This window comes from Rattus norvegicus, chromosome 5, assembly GCF_036323735.1.
Source record: "Rattus norvegicus strain BN/NHsdMcwi chromosome 5, GRCr8, whole genome shotgun sequence".
In the NCBI taxonomy this organism is placed as follows: Eukaryota; Metazoa; Chordata; class Mammalia; order Rodentia; family Muridae; genus Rattus; species Rattus norvegicus.
In genome coordinates, this window is record NC_086023.1 from 102,497,113 (window position 1) to 102,522,735 (window position 25,623).

Below are 25,623 nucleotides of genomic sequence, written 5' to 3' on the forward strand. Positions count from 1 at the left end.
CCTTGCAAGTTCCCATTAGAGTAAACGTCAAGGCTGCCTTCAGACTTTTATGGTGTGTTTTTTAAATGAGCAGAATTTTTTATGTGAATATTTTCCAAAAACGATTTATATAGATTAAAAACTTAAAGGTATATAGACCTAAGGCTGAATCTAATAGTCCGTGGGACAACTGAATTGAATTCAAATCACACCTGGGATGAACTGGCCACTCGGGGTATTGAAATGTAAATCGAGAAGAGTTCTGGGGAAGAGTTGGCCTGCTGGTCATCTGAAGGCAAGCTGAGAAAATGAAAGGCTAGCAGACCTTTGAGGGGCTTTGAATCCACTCTCCCTTTTCCCTGAGGTAGGGAAGGCTAATTCCCCCTATAGGACTGGGCATTCTAAATCTCCACAGGTCTAAAGGCCACAGCAGCACTGTGGGAGAATCGTCCAACTCAGGGTTCTTCCTTCATCCTGAGGACCTCGCTCCTCTCCTGTCTACCCAGCCTTGGGCCATATTGGGAAAAGACAGCTGGAAGCAGGTTCTCAAGCTCCTATGCAGCCCCAACTGCTCCAGTGACCGCAGGGGTAGAAAAGCCGTACATCTCACCAAACATGGCGTTTGCAAAGTGGTTTTCTTAGAGAGACTAGAATAACGGGGAAAGAAATGGCCTGAAAATTCTAAGGTTTTTTTTTTTTCTTTAAAGATTTTTTTTAGAATGCCAATATACATATTTGTGTGCTTTTTGCTCATAACAGTTTTTAGTATGTTGATTGATAAGATCCTTTAATGATATACTCTTATTTTTAATTAATTTACTTAAAACTTTTCATAGAGGAAGCAATGTTATAGGATGAACCAACATATTTTACTCATTTGAGAGTCTATAATTATGAAGATACTTACTGGCTCTGATGCCTTTAAGCCAGCTGAATTGTGTGTGTGTGTGTGTGTGTGTGTGTGTGTGTGTGTGTGTGTGTGTGTGTGTGTTTCCCCTAACATGCCTATAAAACAATTCCTATTATTATTGTTATCCTGATTTTATAAACTATGACTTTAAAAAATGACCTAATAATCATAATAAAACTAACACTTATTAAGCAGTAAAAACTAACATGGATTAAGCCCAGATTTTAAGGCAGGAGTCGTTCAGACGGCTCTCGCTGCCTTGCTTTCCCTTTACAAGAAGAAGAGAGTGATTGTTGTGTATTAGGAAAATTCGGAGTAGGTAAGGATCCAAGGTCTTCAGGCTGACCTTGCAGTCGCTAGTAAAGCCCATTTTGCCCACCACAGGACTCAGGCACTTAGCTGCAGTGTCCCATGAATTCACATTGAAACAAATCTTTTTACTCTCCCCAGTTTGCTTCACAAGCCCTAGGGGTCTTTTATCAATAATATTTAAACCTTTAATGATCTCCTTTATGGTTCCAAACAGCAATGGAGGACTGTGCTCAGCCAGTTTCGCCGGAGGCAGTGATGGAGGAAGGAGCGAGCATTATTTAAGAGCATTAATTAACAAAGGTGCCTGCCACCCCTTCTTAGTGTCTGACCCCTTACACTGGGAGCAAAGTTAAAAGGCCTTAAAGCCAACGAGTCCCTTCGTAATTGCAGCCCCTTAAATGAATAAAATACAGGTTGGTTCATCCTTTAACATTGCTTCCTCTGTGAAATTCTCTAAGTAAATTGATTTAAAACACAGGATATATAATTTGAGGATCTTAGAAATCAACTAGCCCAGATAGTTCACTTTATGTATCAATTTATTTGCTTTCTTTCAAAATAGTTTTTTGTCTTAAATATAGAATAAATATATGCTAGCTTAGTAAAGATATAAAGAAACCTGCAGAAGAGACAAAATACATTCCCTACCACCCATGGAAAATACTTACGTTTCTTTGGTGGTGGTGGTGGTGGTGGTGTGTGTGTCTTTGTGTGTGTGTGTGTGTGTGTGTGTGTGTGTGTGTGCATGTGCACATGCGTGTGAGGGAGAATGTCCTGTGTATGTGTGCACACTGTTTTATCCTGAACTGGAACCACACTGAAGAGATGTTACCATTCTCTCCCATCAGTATGGCATTCTATCATGAGCACTTTCTTTAATATTAAACATCCCTTGCTGTCTTTTAACCTCTGCACTGTGTGCCCTATGAGGACACCTGGGAGCTTCTGTATTCACCCTCTGTACAGCACTCACACAGTAGCCATGCAATCCATACAGACACTTAGAAACCAAATCTGTCACAAAGCCCTGGCTCCAGGCGTGGGCCCACATAACCAGGATAAAAGCCAAGTCATCTCTGCCTTCGCTTCGACTTGACATTAAGTATGTACTCACTCTAGGAGTCTCTGTCTAGAAGCTGGTGATACCTAATCAACCCCTTCAAGGCTGAAGGCACAGAGGTGTCATTCTCTTAGCACTGCAGTCAGAACAAAACCTAGAAGGCCAGGCTAGCCACCCCCTCAGAGTGATTATCCAACGTAGCTAAGCTTCAACCTGGAGTAGAAGTAGCCGTGGATAAGAGTAACTGCATCATATCATGTTGCAGAACCAGATGTGAGACAATAATCAAGATGACCACATCTTGACCAGGACTGCCTGATTATTCACGGCCTCTTGACCTTTGCTCCTGATGTTCTTCTGTTTAAACCTAAAGCTCAGATTAGACCCCATACACAAACTCGGGGTCTCTGGACTCTTTATCGGTTCCAGTTTCCAGGGTATTGATTAAATCTCCTTTCCCTGCTTTCTACCATTCCTTGTTCCTTCAGTTGGTGTAATAGGATGGGCAGCCACATCTGGCTTATCAGGGTCCCCTGAGCCATGCCTCTGCCTAAAACTCTGGCTGCATCACTAGTTACTCTAACAATAGATTATAAAAATCCCTTAAATTGGTGGGATTGCAAACTTGTATAACCACGGTGGAAATCAATTTGGTAGTTTCTTAGAAAATTAGGAATAGTTCTATCCCAAAACCCAGCTATGCTGCTCCTGGGCATATACCCTAAAGATGCTCTACCATACCACAAGGACATTTGCTCAACTATGCTCATAGCAGTTTTATTTGTAATAGCCAGAGACTGGAAACAAACCAGATGCCCTCAAACAAAGAATGGATAAAGAAAATGTGGTTCATTTACACAATGGAGTACTTACTACCCAGTGATTAAAAGCAAAGACATCATGAGATTTGAAGGCAAATAGATGGAACTAGAAAATATCATCCTGAGTGACACAAATCAAACCCAAAAGGACGTGCATTTAGAGGTGAATGCATGTACTCACTTACAAGTTATATGTACTCACTTCTAAGTGTCTTTTAGCCATAAGGTACAGGATACACACAATACAATCTACAGAGCCAAAGAAGCTATTTGGGTTCCTCAGAAGGAAATTAAAGTTGCCATTGGAGGGAAATGGAGGGAGGGAACAGGGTAGGAGAGGGAATGGGGAGGGGAGGAAAGGAAAGGGATAGGATGTAGGGGGAGCTGATGAGAGAGGGCCTGGAGAGTGAATGGAAATGGGAGTCGGGGAGTGCATCTCTAGGACATGTCAGAGACCTGGAATCTATGACGGTGACCCTGAGACTTCTAGCAGTAGGAGATATGGAACCTGAAGTGGCCACTTCCTATAGCCAAGCAGGACCCGCAGTGGAGAGTTAAAAACATCAAACCACCCACAAAGCCTTTGACCCAAAATTTGTTTGGGCTACAAGAAGTACAGGGACAAAGACGGAGCAGCAACTGAGGGAATGGCCAGCCAATTACTGGCCCAATTTGAGACCCATCCCATGGGCAAGAACCAGTCCCTGACACTACTAATGATACTCTGTCATGCTTGCAGACAGGAGCCTAGCAAAGCTGCACTCTGAGAGACTCCACCCATCAACTGATGCAGAAACCCACAGCCAAACACTAGACTGAGCTCAGGAAGTCTTGTAGAAGAGTTGGGAGGATTGAGAAACCCAGAAGGGATAGGAACTTCACAAAAAGACCAATAGAGTCAACTAACCTGGGTCCTTGGGGATCCCAGAGACTGAAACACCAACAAAAGACTAACATGGGCTGGACCTACCTAGGCATCCCCACACGTATGTAGCAGATGCACAGCTTGGTCTTCACGTGGGTCCTCCAACAACTGGGGTGGGAACTTACACTGACTCTATTACCTGCCTGTGGATCTTGTTCCTCTAACTGGGCTGTCTTGTCTGGCCTCAGGATGTACCTAGTCCTGCAGCTATTTGAGGTGCCAGAGTGGGCTGGTATCCAAGGGGGACCTCCCCGTTTTTAGAGGTGAATGCGAGGGGGAATGAATGAGGGACCATGGAAGGGACCTGAGAAGAGAGGGGCCCTGAGACGAAAAGGGCTACAATCAGGACATACAGTGATTTAATTAGTTGATTAACTAATTGGGGGGGGGGGAGAAAATTTCTTAATTATAAATTAGTCCCTTTCCTGAGGTTCTCCTTTTAGTGGATTCTAAGGGTGGAATTACGTGGTAAACAGGTGTAAACATATTAACACTATTATACCCATGCTTTGTGCAAAGACCACCAGGCATCTTCTCTAGCTCTTCTCATGGAGGGCAGGACCATCCCTTTCTTATCACTGTTCAATTCACATTTCCTGGCTTGAGCTGGGAGAGTCCACTTCCTTTCCAACAAGTCGTCACCAGGATTTTCTCTCCTAGAACTCCCTTTGCCATACAGAAGAACAGAAGTCCTGCAGCACATAATTGGCTACCAACACTACAAGGCTCCCTGAGTCTAATCCTGGACTGGAACTTCTGACATGAAGCGCATGCTCTCTCCACTACGCCCAGGAGCTTCCAGAAATCACAAGTGCTTGTCCAGAAATGTTCCTCTCATCACAGCCATAGCCTTCTCACACACACACACACACACACACACACACACACACACACACACCAGAAGGCTGTGCTGAAAATCAAGAATAAGGTATAGTTAAAGAATCCATAAGTAGATGTTATGTTTGAAGCAAATGTCTTTGTGTGAAAGGGTATGGAGAGGCGGGGCAATCACAAGAAACAAGACTTAGCCTGGCTTCTTCAAAGACAGAGGCTTTACGAGAAGCGATTTATTATCAAGAACTTGACACAACAAAATTGTATTTGTTGTCCTAGTGTAAGAGTGAACTGCTCAAGTGGTTCCACCAAACCCATCAGAATACATTAAAAGCAACTTCTACTTCACTGGAAAAAATACTGCTCACATATGCAGCCCACTGTTGGACACTTCTCCAGCGGTGCCGTGCAACCCGCAACATCCTACTTTTGTGTCTTCAATGATAACTAACACTCAAGCTCACAGACGTCACTGTGAACACCTTCCCGGAGAGATCTGGTCTAAAGGAAATGCTTCTGGTGACTTAAGAAACTTGTTCATAAGTGGCAGAAGCTGTGGTGCGGTTTGATCCGCGGTCACAGGACAGAATGACAGAGGTGTGGTTTGATCCTCGGTCACAGGACAGAATGACAGAGGTCGATTAGATTTGGTGTCTGCTCCACAGCAGGGAACTCACATCCCCTGTAAACCCAATCAATAGCCTATAGCTAGGGTGGCCATCAGCCCAAGGCGGAGTGGGGATAACTGTTGCTTTGCTAATGGACATGCTAAGGCTGTCAAGCTGCCTTTTAAACCAATGTTTGTGGGTGCTGCTGTCAGTCTGCTTGGTTGTAGAACACTAACTTCCAGGCATGGCATGGCTCTTCCAGGCTTAAGCTCAGGGCAGCTGGGATTACCAACCTAGCATCTGCACAAGGATACTGGGCTTATCGGCATCCTGTCAATAAAGGAGGAGAGATTCACAGGGTCTACTCTTCCTTGAGGATTTATGCGTGTTAATGGTTAATGGTGTTAATGGGGGAAGGAGAGACATTTTCTTCAGTGGTGTAGCCATTAGTAAGGTGCCCTTGCTTCTGTAAACAAACCCTCTTCCGCACTCTTATAAACAAGTCTCATGAAGCTCATCAGGGCAACAAAAACGAAAACAAAACATAGGTGGTTCATTAGAAAGGGAAGAGGGTCAGCGAGCAGGGATGAGGACCAGACAGGGTAATAGGGGGGATGTACGTGATTGAAATGATTATGTGTATGTATAAAAATGTTATAAGGCAATCTATTAGTGTAATTAACATATGATAATAAAAAAAGCCAGTGCCCTCCATGGTGGGGCTGAGCAAAGGAGTCAGTTCTTAAACTGACAGACTCAACAGAGCTCTAATGATGCTCTTCCCTGCAGGAGGCTTGAGCGCTTCAGTTTTGAAGAAGTCTTCAGCTTTAACGTTTTCTTTATTTCTATTTCCCTCTCTTTTTCCCCCTGAGAGTCTCAGTATGTAGCCCAAACTGGCCTCAAGTTATGATTCCTGTGCTATAGGCTCCTGAGAACTGAGACTACAGGATGAGTGCCACTGTGCTCTGCTAGCTGTTCTTAATAATTAAGAAAACCGTAAATAAACTGCTGATCTGACATTACTAAAACCTGGGAGTGAGAGAGGATCTATCCCCTCTCTGTTGCAACCAATTGGAAAGACACCATGGAAGCCAGGAAAAGCACAATCAATACCTTTCATGGGTATAAAACAATTAAGTGTGGTAATATCTCTGCATGTCAATTAAAGCCTGCGTAGTCACATGCACACAAGTGTGCACGCACACATACACACGTGTATGCAAGTAAGTCAAGGGTCAATCAAGATTAGTTCCCTTCCTTCTCCTCTTTATCCCAAGCTCCTAAAGAAAGCTTTTCTAAAAGTTAGTTTTAAAATGAGCACTGTAGGGCTGGGAATGTGGCTCGGTTGGAAAGAAAGCCCAGAGTTTACTTCCCAGCAATCCATAAATCCGACGTGCCGCCATGCCTGTAATTCCAGGATCACAAGTTCACGGCCATCATCTACAGCAGCATGGCGAACAGGAAGCCAGCCCAGGTTATATAAGACCCTGACTCAAAAAAAAATGTTAAGCAGTGTGTTGTGAGGGACAGAGGTCACTGAACATTTGTCAACACACAGAATGTTCCTTAAGAATGAATCCAAATGTGAACTATGGCCTGGACTTACAACAGAGGTTTGGTCGTTGCAGCAAACTTGTGCTCACACTGACCCAAGAAGTTAATAATATGGAAATCTAAGTGAAGGTTAGGGAGATTTCAGAGAACTTTACATTTTCCATTCACTTTTTTTAACCTAACATTTTTCAAAGCCTAACGTTTATTATTTTAATAGATTTGTATTTGTGTGTATGAGTATTTTCCTTGCTTGGACGCGTGTAGACCATGTGTGGGCCTGCTGCTGTGGAGGGCAACAGACCCCCTGGCAGTGAGTTAGGAATGGCTGTGAGCGGTGCTGAGAACTGAACCCTGGTCCACTGTAAGAGCAGCAGACGTTCTTAAACACTGAGCTGTCTATCCAGCCATTCAAAGTTTAGTAAACTTTAAAACATCTGTTGGGGTTTGGTCTGTTGCTATGCATCATAATGTCACGTGCAGGCTCCCAGGGCCCGGTTGCCCCAGAGACAAAAGAGTCTGTACATAAACCCAAGTGAAACTATTTCTGATTGGTGAATAAAGATGCAGAGAGCCAAGAGCTGGGCAGAACAGACATAGGTAGTTTACTAGGGTTCCTAGGCTTGGGGTTGGAGGACAACCACAAAGAGGAGAAGAAGGTGGAGAAAGTCAACTGAGTTAAAAAAATAATGACCATGTAGGTTGGCTAATTGGAGTTAAGAGCAGCCCTGATGAAACGTGACAAATTAGATAATGGGATTATTGACTGGGAAATGGGCATAATATAGCATAAGGATCGATATGTGCCCAGCTCTTGTGATGACTAAGGCATATTGTAGATATAAAGGTTGCGTGTATCTTTTATCCAGGAACTCAATGGTTAAAGGCAGGTTAGAAACCCAGGATTTGGGATTAAATTTTTCTACAACACATACCCATTAAGTCATCTTTTAACATGTCTCGTGAGTTAAATTGAATGGATTCTCCTCTGGTCCCTGAGTAACATTAGACCCTCAACACAGAGAAGAACAAGGCAAGATAGAGCAGGCTGACCCATCTCATTCCTGGGGTCTGGGGGCCAGCTGTGGTTTTAGCAGGTTTTACAGCTCCTTCCATTTCAGGGATCTGTACCTAAGTGCCTGATAAGCTCCATCAGGTCTCACTGGCCCCAGGTCGTGCCCCCACGCTGACCCCACTGGAATGCACAGCTGTGCCAGTATGGGTTAATGCAGGCCCTGCCGCAGTGTGCAGTGTGGCTCCCCCAGCCTAATGGCATTAGGAAATGTGAGACTTAATCTGCCTCCTTGCACAGTCTGGCTATGGAGAGCACAGGGTGCAGTGTGTTGGGCAGCAAAGTTAAAAATGGTTCAATTTCTTCCTCAAAAAGCAAGATCTCCGATGTCAATCTCCCAAATGTCACAAACCTAAAATAACCCAAATGTCTGATGCGTTGTCTAATGGAGTAAAGGCATGCAGGGGCATGGTGTGTGCCTGGTAACTGCAAACCAGACAGAAATAGTGTAAGAGGAAATATGGAGCACTTTTGGCTCAACACATTTTTGGGCATCTTCAAGATACAAACAGCCTATATTCAAAATGCTGGAACTGGAAAGATGGCTCAGTGAGTAGAGCACCTTGCCACGAAAGCATGAGGTCCTGAGTTCTTATCCCCAGGAACCCATGTAAACCTCGGCATGGTGATGTCTGTAGTCCCAGCACTCTTACAATGAGACAAGCAGGCAGAGACAGAAGAATGCAAGCTAGCACTGGGCCAGCCAGCCAGAGCTGAGTCAGACTCTCTTAAATAAGAACTAATGCTTAAGGTTGACCTTTGAACTCCCTACACATGTGGACACAATACACACACACACACACACACACACACACACACACACACACATACACACACACACACCACATAAAATAAAACCAGGAGCTGGGAGTGTGGCTCAGTGGTTAAGGCCATTCGCTTCTCTTCCAGAGGACCCAAGTTGAGTTCCCAGGACCAACACTGGGCTGAACTCCAGTTCCAGAGAATCCAGTGATTTCTTCTGGCCTCCATAGACAACTGCACTCACATGCATATACCTCCACACAGCTGCATACCCATACACACAACCTAAAATAAATCATCCAATAGGTGAAGGCCTGCTCACAGTTTGGCTAGCAAGCACGAATTATTCCCTCTGGGTATAATGGTACACAAATGCAGTTCACACTGTGGCGTCGCCGAGCACTGGATGACAGAGTCCTGTGGAAAACGCACCGACACACTTGTCTTGTCAAGTGCTGACCAGTGGTGCTGAGGCTCCCTTCCTGGGTTTGGCTTTGTCCAGCTCAGCCAATGCCAGGACCCCCTTCTTACCATCTTGACTCAGAATCGCCAAGTAGGCAGACCACACAGTAAACACTCATCACCATCCAAGTTTCAACCCCACTCACCTCTCAGCCCTGAAGGAATCAGACAGGTCTGTGAAGGCCTGTGTCAGCCTGCATTGTTATTGACAGCGGGAACATACTAAGAAAAAAGAAAACCCTGCAACTGCCCAGGCCTGACAAGCCCCATCTCTAGCTTTGTGTCACAAGTGACGGAGCATCATTTGTCAGTGTTTCTGGTTTAATTTCTCTCGGTAGAGCTCAGACCTCTTAATTTAAAAAAAAAAAAAATCCAGGCGACTCTAATGAAGAACCTGTTCTGGAGAACCATGACTACGAATGACAGAAAACAGCATAGGTATAAGAAGAGGTAAAAGAAGCAAAAGAAGCTTTAGCATCCGAAGACTGAAGTCGGGCTCTTGGGTCTGAGAAAACCTCCCAATTAGGGCGTCTCTGGGTCAGAGTAAAGAAAGCAGGCAGAGCTGCAGCATCAGCACCAGCCCGGGTGTGAGATGACTGCACAGGGCTGGTGCAGAGAGCAGGGAAATGAAAGACTTAGACAGAGAAGGAAGGGAAGCGTCAAATGTGACATCGTCAGGATTAGCTTTCCCTGAGCACGATAGCTAGCCATTCCCTGTGGAAGATATAACAAAAAGTTTATGGTAGCTTCTGGAATTAGCAATCTGACAGGGGGGAAAAAAACCTAAAATGAAAGAAATCAGCCAAAGTTTAACTAGAATTTTATGTTACTCCTAGTTTATTTAACTCAGTCACTCGCTGTGAATCTTGAAAGACAAAGGATGTATGTGTATACACACACACACACACACACACACACGCATGCACACACACACGTTCAGACACACACATACACACACGCACACACACGTTCAGACACTCAAACACACAAACAATAAGCTTAATTACTCACAGGGCTAATGATTTCCCTTACTTTATTTTCCCACAGTATATGGGAGGATAAGCCATGATGACAATGTGTGAGGTATCACACTCTAGCTTGTCTCTCTTTGTAGACAGAGTCCGTACACGGATCTGTACTAAGTGCAAGGTATTAGCCCATGCACCTTACTCTCTGTCTGTGGAAAGAGTTTCAACCTGTAATTTCAAGATGAAATGGAAATGGGTATAGTTGGATTCAGTAAGTGTCCTTATAATCATGTCTGACAAAATAATCGTTTAAAAGTCTTAGAACTAAAGGTCTACCTGCTCTGTTATCAGCTCCATGCCAAAATGAACCTAATACCTTTGAGTCTATAAATTAAAAACTACATACGAAGTGTAATTGCCCTCTGTTTCTTAGGTACTAATTACTTCTCGAAGATTCTTCAGTGAGATACTGAAATTTTCCTACACTCCCTTAGAACGTGCTTTAACCTGCTCGTGGACCTCAGTCTTATCCACTTTGTTATCCTCAGCCTTCTGCTTGAGGAAAATAACCTGTTCTGATCTAGTCAAAAACAACAAGAAAGGCAAATCTTTTGAAGGAGAAGAAGGGGTTAATTCCTACTCTTAATAAAGTGTGTTTCTTATATTAATACAAACCATGGTGATAGGAACATGTGCTATTTAGATCATCTCTCTGTAGACATTTCATAAATGAATATGTACTGAGTATAGGTGTTAGCTAAACTCACTTTTTCTCTGTGGGAAGAATTTCAACCTGTAAAATAAATTAACGTGTCGTTTGAGCTTTCTCAGCCTCACTGTACAGCTTTTGTTGTAGTTATTATTGTTTTAATTAACAGAAATTCTCAACTGCTCACACACCAGCACCTGCACTCTTCACTAATACATCGCCCTAAAGTCTTCTGTCTTGAAGTCCCAATTTCAGATCTCTCAAGCACCAGGGCTCACAATTCAGCCATGCACGAGGTCACACCAGACAGCCTGTGAGCGCCAGTCTTCCATAAAAAGCAGTGTGACTACAGCTCCATGCCATGGGCTCACATAGTTGTCATCATTCGCTGGGTTCACTGTCCGTAAACACTGGAGTAGGGAAGACAGGACTTAGGACCCAGAATCTTCCTACCAGTATTTCCCACAGGCTGTGATTTCCATGTGCTCTCCTGGACCTAACACCAAAGGAACTCACATAGCCACAGATCAGGAAATGTCTCTTCATTGGGAGAGCAAATGAAGACCATAGTTCCTAATAAAGCAGTTCATCAACCATCAATGATTGAGGCCACAGACCATCTGTAACACAAAATGGTACACAGGGCGCCACACACTGTGGCACCAGGCGCTGCTCCCTCCTCGCTGGAGCCGTCAAATCAGCACCACATGGGTTTTATGGCCAAATGAGAAAGATGAAATGGGTTCCATCTGGGGCTCTTGAAAGATAATACAAAAAAAGTACAAAGCTAGTCAGAAGTCTTGCTTGAGGAAATTTCCCTGAGCCCCCAGCCTGTAGCCAAACACCAAGTCCAGAACACACTGTGAGCAGGTTATACAAATGGAGCTTCATGCCCGTAAGGGCTTCATTTAGCTCATTTCTCCATAGTGTCTTAACAATCTGGAAGACCAGCTAACACCAGAAGGTAGTGGTGACAGCCTGGCTACAAGGCAAACAAGGGGTGAAGAGGAGGCGGGACATCCTATCAGGCCCTTTGCTATTTAAAATAGTCAAGTGGCCACTCAACTCCCACCCTTGACTGATGCAGAATCTTCCGGTCAACTTTGAATCGCCTCCCACAGCAGCTATTTTTCTCATCCCACAAACTAAAGGCTTAGAGCCCCGGCTACTTTCATATTTAAGTCAAATCATTTCAATAAACACTGTGTGGCCTCATTCAGATCCATTGTATGAAAGCAGACACTAAGTCAGCAGAAGCCGCAGGCAGCAGATCCAAGTCACACTCCTTGACATGTGGCAAGCAGTTGTCTCGTTCCGTTCAGTTCCATAAGATGGAGAACACACTGAAAGAAGAGGCTGCTAAGTGAGCAAAGGTAAAGAGGGCAAGGGAGAGGGCTATTGGCTCGGCAATTTGCAAAGGATTGTTAAGGCTTTAACTGCTGGTCCTCACGCCGCACAGCCTTAAATGATGTTGAGTTCATTAAGGGCCCAGTTTTATACCAACTGTGATATCACTGCTTCCACTCTCACTGAAATCCTTCACATGTGCTAACACAAGTGAATGGCTCCCCTGGCATGCTCGAAAACTTGATTGGCCCCCCTTGCAAAGATATTCTGTCTGCCATTGTAGAAGACCATAAATTTACTTAAACCCATCACAAGGTATTCACCCGGTGCTATGTATTTGTCTATGAGTTTTGAAGGCAGGGGGGACAGAGCTGTCTGTGGCAGATCATAGTGCAATGAATAGGCTGAGAAATTAAGTCAATAGTTCCTGGGTCTTTAACGCTTTTGTCAGAACCAGAAAACACGTGATGCAAGTTAGATACTGGCATGATACTGGCAGGTTACAAAGACACTGTAACTAGTTTCTTTTTTTTTTAAAGAAAGAGAAGAAAGAAGGAGGAATGCACACAGAGAGGGGGAGGGAGGAAGAGAGAGAGAGAAAGAGAGAGGCAGAGAGAGAGAGAGAGAGAGAGAGAGAGAGAGAGAGAGATCATCCCTGTTCTTCATGGCTCTTTTGCTCACTTTATCTGGTGACAAACTTATCCAGCTCACAGACAGCGCAAATCCTTGAGGGCTGACTGCTGTCACTGAGGACATAATCTAGATTCACAGCCTTGATAACCCGAGGTTGGAATGATGGATTCAAGCCAGTGCATTAGCTTTCAATATGCAAAAATATGTAACTCTATGTCTCCAAAATTAATTGCATATGTATGAGCAAAAGCAGGCCTGTTTGGAGAGTAATTGGAGGGGGGGTGCCTTCAGTTATTTGAGGAAGGCAACCTTACCATGTCTGTAGGATAAAGAAGCAGGGAAAGCAGGGGAAGGCTCCACCTACTTCCCTCACTGCCCCCAGACATGAGAAGGGCTCAGGTTTTTATCAGAGGAATGGAGCCAGGATTGTGTGCGTTGTGGATTCCCTTTGGGGTGTGAGATTGATGTTTTCTCTTCCCTCCACTCAGGCTGTTCTTGTACCACCATCTCCTGGCCACCGACCAGCTGGTCAAACCTCTCTTCTGCCCTTCATTAAACTCACCACGTCAGCTCCTGAGTCTCTCTAGTCTGTGAAGCTTCTCTTCCCAACTGCCCAAGTCCCCACTGCCCCACTCACTGGCTAAATCGTGCTCTGTTTCCTCCCAGGTCTCTCTCTCCTGGAGCAGCTTTACCTGCTCAGGTAGAATCCATCAGCTCTGTATCACTATGGGCTTTTCATCACTATTGAAGCCTTTTTAATGTTTCTCTCTTCTCCTCTGGCTTGTAAGCATCTGCAAGATAAAGGCCAGAAGTTGTCTGCTCACTTAAGTTTCTCCAGGGTGGGCACTGGGTGTTGTACAGAGAAACTCAACAAGTATCCATTGAATAAATGACCCCAAAGAAGCATCAGAGCTGTGAAAAATAGTGTCAGTAGGGGAGGAGAGGAGGGAGACCATGCTCTGCGTGTCTCAATGGCTTTGTCTTTTCACTTACTGATTTAGGATGCTGTGACCCCAGGGTTTCAAATTCTCAAGCAATCGGTTATTCCTGATACTGAAACAGTTGCTACAACAGAACAAAATGGAAAGTAGCAAAATTATCCAGCCCCTTGTACATTTATCTGAAACTACTAATACACTTCTCGAATTCTGGAATCCAAAAGAGTCACAACGGTGTCTTTGTGGCGGTCCCACTGCCTTTAATCTTCAACACCAATCTCATATTTGTTCATGGACCTGTTTCAGGCAGCTCAAACCAGAGAAGAAACAAGAAAGAACCAGGCCGTCAGCCAGAGATGGTACCCAACACAGTGGTGTGCTAGTGGAGGGATCTGAAGAAATCAACATCTTGTATTTCACTTTTATTTTCCACTCTGTTATGCAGTTCACCACACTTTTCCTTCCTTCCAGCCTTCTTCATATGATCCCTCTCTCAAAGAAGAATTCATCACTGAAAATGGGCATGCCATGGACCATATGTAATCATCCAGCAAGGGAAGAGTTAATGCCCTCAATTTATTCTACTCTCCAGGTCAGCTTGACGAAAGTGTCATTGTAGCCTGGGTTGTAAATTACTTGTAACCTGTTGGGATGGCCCTTGTATTAGTGTTATCTTCTGGTTTATAGATTGAAGCAGGAGCATCTACGATGTTATCATAGAGGGGAGCACGTATGAGACAGAATGAAACATTGCTGCTGCACTGTCCAGGAAGTAGGGCCTTTGCTTACACAGGAAAGACAAACCAGGCTTCTGGGGCCTGACAGGAAGCAGGGCATGTTCAACAGCTTTTCCACATTTGGGCCAAACTTCTGAAGTCTCCTCATTTTACAACACTGCTGATCTATTGCTAACAAATGGAAGAATTGTTGTGCTAAAGAAGAAGGCAGACCCCAGGATGAGATCCCAAGGCGTGGGTCTCAGGAGACAGAGGTGTGATTCCTTATTTCAAGTGAAGACAGCAGAGCATCTGCAAGCACTGAGCAGCAGATAATGTTTGAGAGAAAGCAGAGCTGAGTCCCAGGGTATTGGCCCAGTGTTAGCCCCAGAGTGATTATCTCCTCCCTGTCTCAAGGGGCCAGACAGGAGAATAAAGCTGAGATTGCAAATGACATGCGACCTGAGAAGCCATCGGATGATGCCCAACAGGAAGGAGTTTGTACGGATCTTTTAGTACACATTCCCAAATATCACCAACCCTATGAAAACAGGCGAGCCTAAAGGAAAACAAAAACAAAAACAAAATGGCCAACTATGTTTGCCTTCTGCAAAAACTTACCAACAAGGGGCAGGAATACTGTGAAGTGTGTGCTGACATTGTAAAAGCCCAGTCCTCAGCCTGAAGTCAGTGATGCAGTGCACAGCCCTCTCCTATCTCGATGGCAAGGTTTTAAAGCCCTTTGAAATAGTGCTGCAGTCACGGAGGTAAAGCACATCACAGACAAAGTATAGACAACCAAGATTCCATCTGGAAGTAGGGATTCTGTTTGCTTTTAGTAACCTCCCAGCTCCCCCACCCCCACACCTCAAAGGCTTCTGTTTGAGTCTCTCACCAAGTTGCACAAAAGCAATGGAGTCACTTGAATGGAAGGGTCAGGTTGCAAGCTGTGTGCCATGGAAGTCACAAGCCCTGTTCAGACCACCCAGCTCTCTAAAGAGGGAGCAACATCAGATTCAGACAAGATAAGAGAGTACCCTCCTGTGTGACCTGGCCCAGAAAGAGAGCTTTTCTAGGGAGTTACTTGATCCCCTGGAAAGGACTGGTTGTGCTTTGATAAGGTGACACTTGTCTAACTCCATACACGAGTGATCCTAGTCTTTGTGAGAGTAAAATTTAGAAGATACAATTAAGATTTTTAAAGAAAAGTGCTAAAAATAAATCTTCATGCCTACCTACCCCACAAACAGATTTCATACTTTTCGTCTGCCTCTAGAAGTCGGAGCCAGTTAATGTTAGAACAATATCCACACTTCAGGCTGGATGTGCAGCTCGTAAGTAGGAGTTGGCTTTTGACCCCAGTATGGAAGAGAAAAGAGGAAACTCAGTGGACCTACGTGGTTTTATTAACAGAGGAAGGGGGTTTGGGGCATTCAGGTAGCTGGTCTAAGGCTCAGACGGCAAACGTTGTGAGGGCAAGGATCCTGACCACACCATAACCGTATACAGCCATTTGTATGGTTCGTGTTGGAATGCTTCAGAACAAGACTGTGCCTGGCATGCAGAGAGAACAGGAAAGGGGCCTTGATTAGCCCACTCTGCTTACTTTCTACTGTAATACTGAGTGCCATAAAATGCAGATGGGTTTGGAGGCTGTGCTGGTTTCCACATGTTGTCACAGGAGGGCTGCAGCGTGAAGAGCCACTTCATGTTCTGTCACTGGGAGTTGGCCTAAGACAAACTCAGTTTTTAGGAATAGACTCCAGCACTCTTCCAAGAAATCCAGCTTCACTCAGCCCGGCTTGTCCAGCATCACAGCATCTCCAGAGAGTGAATAGCATCCAAGAAAGGAAGTTTCCAAGACCAGCTTTGCCTAACACTGTGGTATCCCATGACCTGCATACAAACCACTTTCACTCATGGCAACAGAGAGGTAGACCAGGGGGAAAGGAGGTGAGAGATCTGGTTAGGAAACCCTGGTTTGGCACTCAAGAATGCAAGGTTATGTTGCATCCAAGGCATGGTCAGCAATCAATTAAGCTTGAGCTTACTACCTGGACATGAGGTTTGATATTAACCAAGTGCATGACAAAAACTTAACTGCCAAGAACAGTATACAGAAAGCTAGCTCAAGTGCTGTGTCACTTACAGCAGATTGACCTGAGGAGATCCCTTTCCCCTTATTGGGTCTAAAAACCTTTGATGGTAGGAACTAAAAATCTATCTTCTCACCAAGTTTCAAAGGAGTCAGCCTGTCTCTGTCTGTCTCTGTCTCTCTGTCTCTATCTGTCTCTGACTCTCTGTGCTCTCTCTCTCTCTCTCTCTCTCTCTCTCTCTCTCTCTCTCTCTCTCTCTCCTCCCAGTCTCCTCCTAAGACAGTCTTGCTATGCTGCCCAAGCTAGGCTTGAACTTGTGATCCTCCTGCAGATGAATGACCAAACTAGCCTAGATTCTTATCTACATTAAGTTTTGAGAATCCAGAATTAAGAGTAAGAGCAGCTGTGTCTAAAATTACACAAAAAGGCATTTTATCAAGTGGACAGGCTCACAGAGATCTCACGGAGATCCTAACATGAAACTTCTCAAGCTTTGGAAGATCCAGGAAGGTCGTGATTTTCCAGAGCAGAAGCTGGGAGAACAGCTGGTTCTCTCCTTGGGTCCTCAAAGCAGCCCTGAAAAGGTTAATCCCTCCGGCAACATTCCCACCCACAAACACTAACTAGCCCTTGAAATGCTCTTTCTAAGCTCTGTAATGTACAACACTCATCAACACGGAAAGCCATAGTAAACAAAACAGACCAGAACCCAGAAACTAAAACTAAATGACTTGAGAGTGATTTCTGTGACCTGGATGAAAACTTTGCCAAATTATTCACTTACTGAAGTCTGTGGACCACAGTTCAGCCTAAAGAGCAAGCTCACTTCAGAACAACGACTCTGCCTCCCTGGTACTGCCTTTCATCACTACAAAACAAGACTCGCACTTTAAAACAGCATATCCCAATGTAATTAGGCAGTGCAAAGGTTCCCAGAGACCACCCATAATCTAGATCTTTAGACCCTGGGGATATTATCTGTCCGTTAGTTTCGCATCTTTTCTTCTTGCCATTCCTTTTAGCTGAGAGAAAATAAATACTCTAACTTCGGGGAAATTTTCGCAAAAATGTAAAGCGGTTATTTCCTTAATGAGTGCCCCTGCGGGTGGAATCAGAAGTTGGGTGGAGGCGGGGAGGCCAATTCCATCCCTGGTATTTGGTTTGGTAACATGCAAGTGCCCGCCTTCTGAGTTAACAGAGTTAAAGTTTTGCCAGCTGCCAGGCAGCCTTCACTCACTGCTGCTCACAGCTGCCCACCTCTGGGACGCTCTGCTAACTGAGCCTTCGCAGCCGAGAGCAGACAATCGCAGGAAGCAGGTACTTACAGGTAGTGGTTTCCTTTCCAAGCCAAGAGCTGACCACCTTTGGAAGTGGAAGGCTGGACGCCAACTTGGTAGTCAGGCTTAAAGAGTGGTCAGAGGAAGAGGAAGCAAAAACATCCCATCCAAGGAGGAGAGCTGAAATTCCAGTCGTTCAAGACAGCTGAGTTTAGGCTTTGTTTGTACTAAAAATCCATTAACCCATACAACACAAATAGGTAGAGAATTGGAGTTCCCAAACACGTTTGCAGGGCTCCTCCAGTACCGCTGCGGTGGCTCTGAAAACTTACTTCCCCCAGCGCCAAGTTTCTGGACTCCCTAGAGAAGGGCGTGTTAAGGAAGGCGTGGCAAGGATGCCTGCAACTGTTTGCAGGGAGCCCGACCTCCCTGGCGGGGAGCCTCAGCTCCCATCCCTTCTGCTGGTTGGTCAGCAGGGACTGAGCCTTTGTTAATGGGTCGGGTGCTTCTCTTCCCAGCTTCCTTCCTCACTATTAGCCCTGGCTGAGCTGAAGCAGTCTCTCCCGACAGCAGCATACACACACACACACACACACACACACACACACACACACACACACACACACACACAAGAGGCAGGGATTCACTCTGACACTCGTGCACAAAGGCTCATGCTGCAGTAACACATACACACTCACAGACTCTTTAAACACACCTTTCCCTGCACCTTTTTTCCTGAAAGGTCTATATTCAAATTCAGAGGTCACACTCAGCTCCGAGAAGGGGTGGGGGAGGGGACTGGCCCTTTTGAACTTTTGTCTTAGTATTTAAAGGAAAAGACACAAGAATGAATCTAGATTCTAGGAGTCTAACTTGTAAAACAAACAAACAAACAAACAAACAAAACACCCACTTAGCTCTTCATTTGTGTGAAGTATTTCTTGTCTGCCAGTCAGGTATGCATCATCGAGGTACCCTCTCAACCACGATTCTTTTTTTTTTTTTCCCCCGGAGCTGGGGACTGAACTCAGGGTCTTGCGCTTTCTAGGCAAGCGCTCTACCACTGAGCTAAATCCCCAACCCCTCAACCATAATTCTTGTAGCTAGTTGCTTAACACCTATATAAGAAACAGATCCCATGTGTGTTGCTCCCACCAGAGGGAAAAGCAGTCCACACTCTGAACTTCTCAAGGAACCATCATTGAGAAGTTGGAGCAGGACCTCACTGTGGGAAACCGCATGTGGAGACTTGTTGAAACTTAGCCCAAAGCCAAAGGGAGTGCAAACCCAAAGACACAAAAACACAAGGGGTTGTTTGAGGGTGGGGTGGGGGAGACAAGAGAAGGTATGGGAAGAAAGGAACACGAGGCACCTGATGGTAGACATGTACCACAGGGTGATCGTGAACTGCATTGTTCACTCTGATAAAAGACATGAGTCCGTTCCACACGGATGTTCTTACAACATCGCCAATCTTCCCAACTTGGGTAGCAGGGTGGAAAAGAAGGGGGAAATTACAAGAGCAGAAGCGCAAAGTGGGTATAGGGAAGGGCAATAAAGAGAAATTTAAAATGATGCAAAAGAAGAGAGAGAAACAATTCTTTTGCTTTTAAAGCCATGCTGTGTAAAACCTTCCTTAATACAGGTGCATAACGCACTTACCAAGAAGTTGCTGAGATTCAGATCCTTCCAGAAGCCTTTGCTTCCACTGCAGTGCGGTGAGTGTGAGTGGGTAAGCCTTGAGGGATAACCAAGCTCTTTATAGGGTGAGCACTATAAATACAAATACAATATGGGATGCAAAAACAAGTCGATAAATATAAACAAATACACAGTAATAAACATAAACAAGTAACAGTACAAACTACAAATACATGGTAATAAATACCAAGACAATACAAAAACAGGGTAATAAACATGAACAAATACAAAACAATACAAAAAGAGAAACAAGGTAAGAAACATGCACAAGCACAAGCACAGAAACAAGGTGGTACACGTGTGCTACTGAAAGGGCAGGAAGGCAGGCCAACAGTGTAAATAAATAACTCGGTGTCCAACTTCTCAGACTAATGCTCTTCTGGGCTCCCAAGAGCTTAGTCAGCTTCACTTCTCAGCTGCTACCTGCCGTGTACAGTGTGTTTCTAAGTGGCAGGCTCCGCTCCAAAGCTGCTAATATCCTGACCATCATCCCACAGTTCTAACACCTGCAAGATGCTGCGATCTACACAGTAACTGAGGCTGTACCTTCACCAATGGCCTTTCCCAGGCTTTCTCTGGGGACTCTGACCCTGACCCATTGTACCTAGTCTCAGCTGTTCTCCATGAACTCTTCAGTCCTCCAGCTTTCAAGAACTAGCACCATGAGGGAGGGTCTTCTATATCAAATTTAGCTGCCAGCTTGAGATGCAGCCTTGACCCCTTCTAGACCACAACTCTTTGTGCTGACCTCGAGGATCCCACGTGTTAAAATGCTTGGTGGTCAGCTTATGACACAAAGGGCAGGCACTGGAACCTTTCAGGGAGGATGCTAATTGGAGGGGTTAGGTCTGGCCGCTGAGGGGAGGAGAGGATGCTCACAAAGGTAATATGGACACCATGTATGTCTTTGCTTTCTCTTTCTTCTTCTGTCCTACCATGATACTCTCTGCTGTCACAGCATAAAATCAACAGAGCCCAACAGCCTCTGAGACTGGGATCCTCTTCTGTTAAGCTGCTTTTCCTGGGTGTCTTGTCACCAACAGAACATTGACACATTGATAATTAGGAGACCCATGACAGAAATCAACAGCTCTTTGTCTGAAAGCCAATAATGCCTAGAAAACCATCAACCAGCATAGACTAAAAGGAGCATAAAGGTTTATATACCTTCTAAACGAGATATTGCCATAATTTCTACAGCTAAACATGGGCTAGAAGAACCCAAACAGCATAAGAAGGAAGGGGGGAAAAGGTGCCTAAGTGCATCAAGGAAAAAAATAAATCTTTTGTCACTTCTCAAATAAGTGAGTGTTGGGCTGGAGAGGTGGCTCAGAGATTAAGAGCACTGACTGCTCTTCCAGAGGTCCTGAGTTCAATTCCCAGCAACCATATGGTGGCTCACAACCATCCTTCTTCTGGTGTGTCTGAAGACAGCTACAGTGTATTCATGTAAATAAAATAAATCCTTAAAAAAAATAAGTGAGTGTTTATGTAAAAATACTCAAAAATCACTGATTAACCTAATAAAGTATTTTAGCAAACTTATTAGCTATCAGATCGACCTGTAAAAGCCTATGGTACTAATATATACCTGTGACTACTAACTCCTAAAGAAATAACACTAAATATTAATATTTTATGTCAGTAGTGCTCAACTTTATTAATGCTGCAACTCTTCAGTACAGTTCCTTGTGTTTTGGTGACCCCCTCCAACCATAAAAAAAAAATTATTTCATTGCTACTTCAAAACTGGAATTTTGGGGGGATTAGGCGGATGTTTGCCCGGAAACCGGGAAAGGGAACAACATTCGAAATGTAAATAAGAAATACTCAAGTTAATAAAAAAAAACTGGAATTTTGCTACTGTTGTGAATCATGATGTAAATATCTGATATTCAGGACATCTGATATGCAGCCCATATGAAAGGGTTGCTCTAGCCCAAAGGTTGAGAACCACTATTCTTTATGGTAGCATTTTTAAGTTAAAATAAGGGCATATGGAACTGACACTGGCAGGAAAATAAGAAAGAAAATGGAAAGCAGAGGCCAGACGACACACACACATGTGTGTCAGCAGAACTGCAAGGTAAATAGGCCGTGTGCTTTCCTCATTAGTAATTCACTTGACCATAGCTTAAACTGCTAGTACTGAGCTGATTCTGTTTAGAAATATAAAAACCCTGTTAGGAATCCTTTTAAATCTCCATCTTTGCAGGAAAATGTACCAAAGGCAGCATGAAGTGTTTAATTGGAAGGCATCTTTAGTTTAAACCATGCTCCTGTGGCATGGAAGCGATCTGGTCTTCCCAGAGCTTACAACCAGGAACTGTGTTGGTCTCCCAGTGTACCTTAGCATGCCTCTAAAGTGGGGAGTCTGCTTACTGGTTCTTGGTGCTTTTTAAATGTTTTTTTTTTAAATCTAAGACACGAATGGCTATTGACTAAGCCATTGACTTATCTGAAGAAAATGATGCTGAAGCCAGACATTGGCTGTGCCTTCCAAGAACCTGAATGTGCTGGCCCCCTCCCTGGGGGCGAACAACCTTTAAACCAGAGATTGCTAATAGGTGAAGCAGAAGGGATGATTGAGACCAGTGCCTGCTCTCAATACTCTTAGAAATCAGACAAGAATTTAGCTAAGTCTACAGAGCAGGTTGGGAAGGGACAGGAGTTATTGGTTCAAGGGATCTGATACCCTAGCCTCTCTGGCCTCCACGGGCAATTGCACTCTCAAGCACTTGCTTGCACACAAACATTTACACACACATAAACAACTTGAAAGTGAAAAATAAATATTTTATTAAAAAACTCCCCACCAGACCCCAAACAAATACCCAACAAATGGACCAATAAAGGGGCAGACAGCACCCAAAGGATAAGGTGCACATGGCCAATAAACACATTTAAAATGTTAGTCGCATTAGCCAGCAAACAATGTAGATTAAAGCTACGTGGAGGTTGCTTTTTACCCTAGCCAGACTAGCAGACAGCAAGGAGACAAATAAGAACAACTGTTGGTGAGGAGGCAGACAAAAGGGTGCACTCGCATGGCTGGTGGGAATGTAAAGCAGCCCAGCCTATATGGAAATCAGTATGGAGGTCCTGCACAGAAACTAACAATAGTTAGTGACTCAGGTACCCAGCTGTGCCACTCCTGGGTACCCACAAGACTCCAAGTCACCATGTCCACATTGCCTGTTAATGCTTACTGTGGCACTGTTCACAATACAGAACCAACCTAGGTGCCCAACAACTAGATAGAGATAGATATAAATAGATAAATTATTATATATATATAATTGCATATATATGTATTGCAATATGCATAATAGAATCTTTCAGACATAAAGAAGAATGAAGATATACATTTGTAGGAAAATGGATGCAACTAGAAATAATCACATTAAGTGTGTATTACGTCAGACACAGAATGACAAATATCATGTGTTTCTCTTACTTGTGAATCCTAAACTTTATAGATACATGAACATTGCAGGACTCTTAGTCTTATTAATAAAGTAATCTAAGAATGCATCCAAAAGGGAACTGAATACAATTTTGTTTGGTTTGGGAGAACAGAGAAGGCAAGGTGTAATTTTTGGCATCTGGGAAAAGAGAGGTAGTTAGGTAGTAAAGAGAAAATCATGTCTTTAGTTATTGTCCAAGAAATCCAGAAAGCTCAGCAGTGAAGGTTGGTGAGCAGCCATTGATGGAAGTTGGGGTGGTCTAGAAAAAGGGTAAGAAAGTTTAGAGTGTCAGGGAAAGCATGCTTAAAATTTGGTCAGTATCCAAAAGAAAAACAGAACTAAAAAGAAAGGGGAAAAATGACATTTTTCTCTAAGTACTTCAGAAGTGTTGGGCTCTGTAGTGCTTGTGCTGTCTAGTCTTATGTCAACTTGACACAGAAACCAAAGTTATCTGAAAGGAAGAAACCTCAATTGAGAAAAATGCCTCCACAAGACCAGGATGTAGGCAAGCCTGTAGGGCATTTTCTTTATTTATGATTGATGAGGGAGGGCCCAGACTGTGTGAGTGGTGCAATCCCTGGGCTGGTGATCCTGAGTTCTACAAGAGAGCAGGCTAAGCAAGCCATGGAGAGCAAGCCAGTAGGCAGCACTCCTCCATGGCCTCTGCATCATGTCCTGACTCTAGCAACCTATTCTATTTGATTCCAGATTTGACTTTTGTCAATGGTGAACAGCAATATGGACCTGTAAGCTGAATAAACCTTTTCTTCTTCAACTTTCTTTTGGGCCATGATGTTGGGCCATGCAGCAGTAGTAACCCTCACTAAGAGATGCTACACGATGAAAGTTCTACAGGCATCTCTAGGGCATTTGATGGAGTAATTCTGGAAAAAAAATGAGTACATTATCTCATTAAAGGGATAATTACTCCTCCCATAGCATAGCATGTCATTAGATTAATCAGCCTTCCTGAGGGTGGTTTTTACTAGGTGATTGCCAGGTCCAGATGGATTAACTCTTAATGAAGGAGACAATAATATACAATGTTCTAATATTTGGACCAGATCAAGATGACTATTTGACCAGATGTCCAAAGGTGGAAAAAAGCCCATGTTTACTGTTTAAGTATTAGCAGAGAATGGGAGGTACAGTCTAAAGCTTTGATGGAATCTATGGCTACTATAATGTTCCCCTCTCAATAATTGAGACCTTCAAATTATTTTGGGAACCACATCAAGGATCAGAGCCAATATTTCTGTCATTTCCTGTCTGTAGCCAGAATAGGAACAAGGCTCCTGACCAAGGATGAATATCAAGGCCCTTGTCCCTAAATTTCTTCCTTAGTCTCTATCTCTTGTCCTCATCGAGAGTGAAAGTCTCTGAGGAGCAAGGGTGACCGGTGGAACTTAGCGAATAAAACAACAGAGCTGCTTCTTGTTGCTGAGGATGCCTGAGCTTCCTCAGGCCCCACTTCCTCATGCAGATCGCTGTGTGCTGGAGCACAGAGTCCCGGGTGTTCAGGCTTCTGGGCTGTTGGCCTTTCTGCTGGGAATCCCAGCTACACTATGAGCATGTTAGCTTGACAGATTGCTTCTCTGTTCCCTTAGCTGCAAAATGCGATTAGTCATAGACTCTATCCATATGTTATTATAAAGAGACATGTAGTAGTATATCGGGGATGACACACTCAAAGTATATCTCACACTTGCTAGAAAATGGCCTTATGTAACCTTGTGTAATGACATGATAGTGTGTGCACAGGCAGCACAGGAAGACTAGAAAGATAGACTCCCAAGGAACGAAAACACTAAGGGAGCATCCAGAGATGATGTCCCAAAGGACCCAGCTGCCAGGACTCATTCAGAAGGAAGGAACAGGAAGAGGCAGCTGTAGAGAGGAAGATAGGTTATTCAACCAGTAGTGTCTCCAAAATCAAAAGAATTGACAGCTGCTGTTTGCTCCCAGCAGAGAACTAAGGAATTATGTGTCACTGGAGCATAAAGCAAAAAGACAGAGTCAAGATTTAGATTTGGGGAGTGTATTAGCTACTTTTCTATTGCTGTAACAAAACACCATGAGCAAGGCTACTTATAGAAGAGAGAGTTGTTTGGACTCATGGTTCCAGAGGGATGAGAGTCTATTGTGGAATTGTGGCATCAGGCACAGAAGCAGGGACCACTGAGAATTCACATCTCCAACCACAATCAGGAAGAGAGTGAACCAGGAGGGGCCAAGAGCTCTTGAAAGCTGGACACCAGTCCCCAGGGACAGACTCCTCCAGCAAGGCCACACCTCCTAAACCCAAATAGCGCCACCAATTAGGGACCAAGTATTCAAAACCCTGAGCCTCTGGAGGACATTCTTATTTAAATCACCACTTGGAGGGTCTTTGATAACCTGTCCTGGAACTTAGTCTTTACCATATGGCATAAGAAAGCCACTAGAGTCTATAAGCCAAAGATAGCTCTTCATTTT

At 44.2% G+C, this 25,623-nt stretch overlaps 1 protein-coding gene across 2 annotated transcripts in view; it reads right to left on the reverse strand.

Annotated features, from left to right (window-relative positions):
- Frem1 (Fras1 related extracellular matrix 1) overlaps positions 1–18,352 on the reverse strand; it is a 148,264-nt gene extending 129,912 nt beyond the window's left edge. Inside the window, exon 1 of one of the 2 annotated variants that reach the window (NM_001411535.1) lies at positions 18,029–18,292. The gene's annotated coding sequence lies outside the window, so the exon portion shown is untranslated. Of the gene's footprint in view, positions 1–18,028 lie in introns of both variants that reach the window. The other variant, XM_039109508.2, reaches the window with a different exon arrangement.
- Between the last annotated feature and the right edge of the window lie 7,271 nt (positions 18,353–25,623).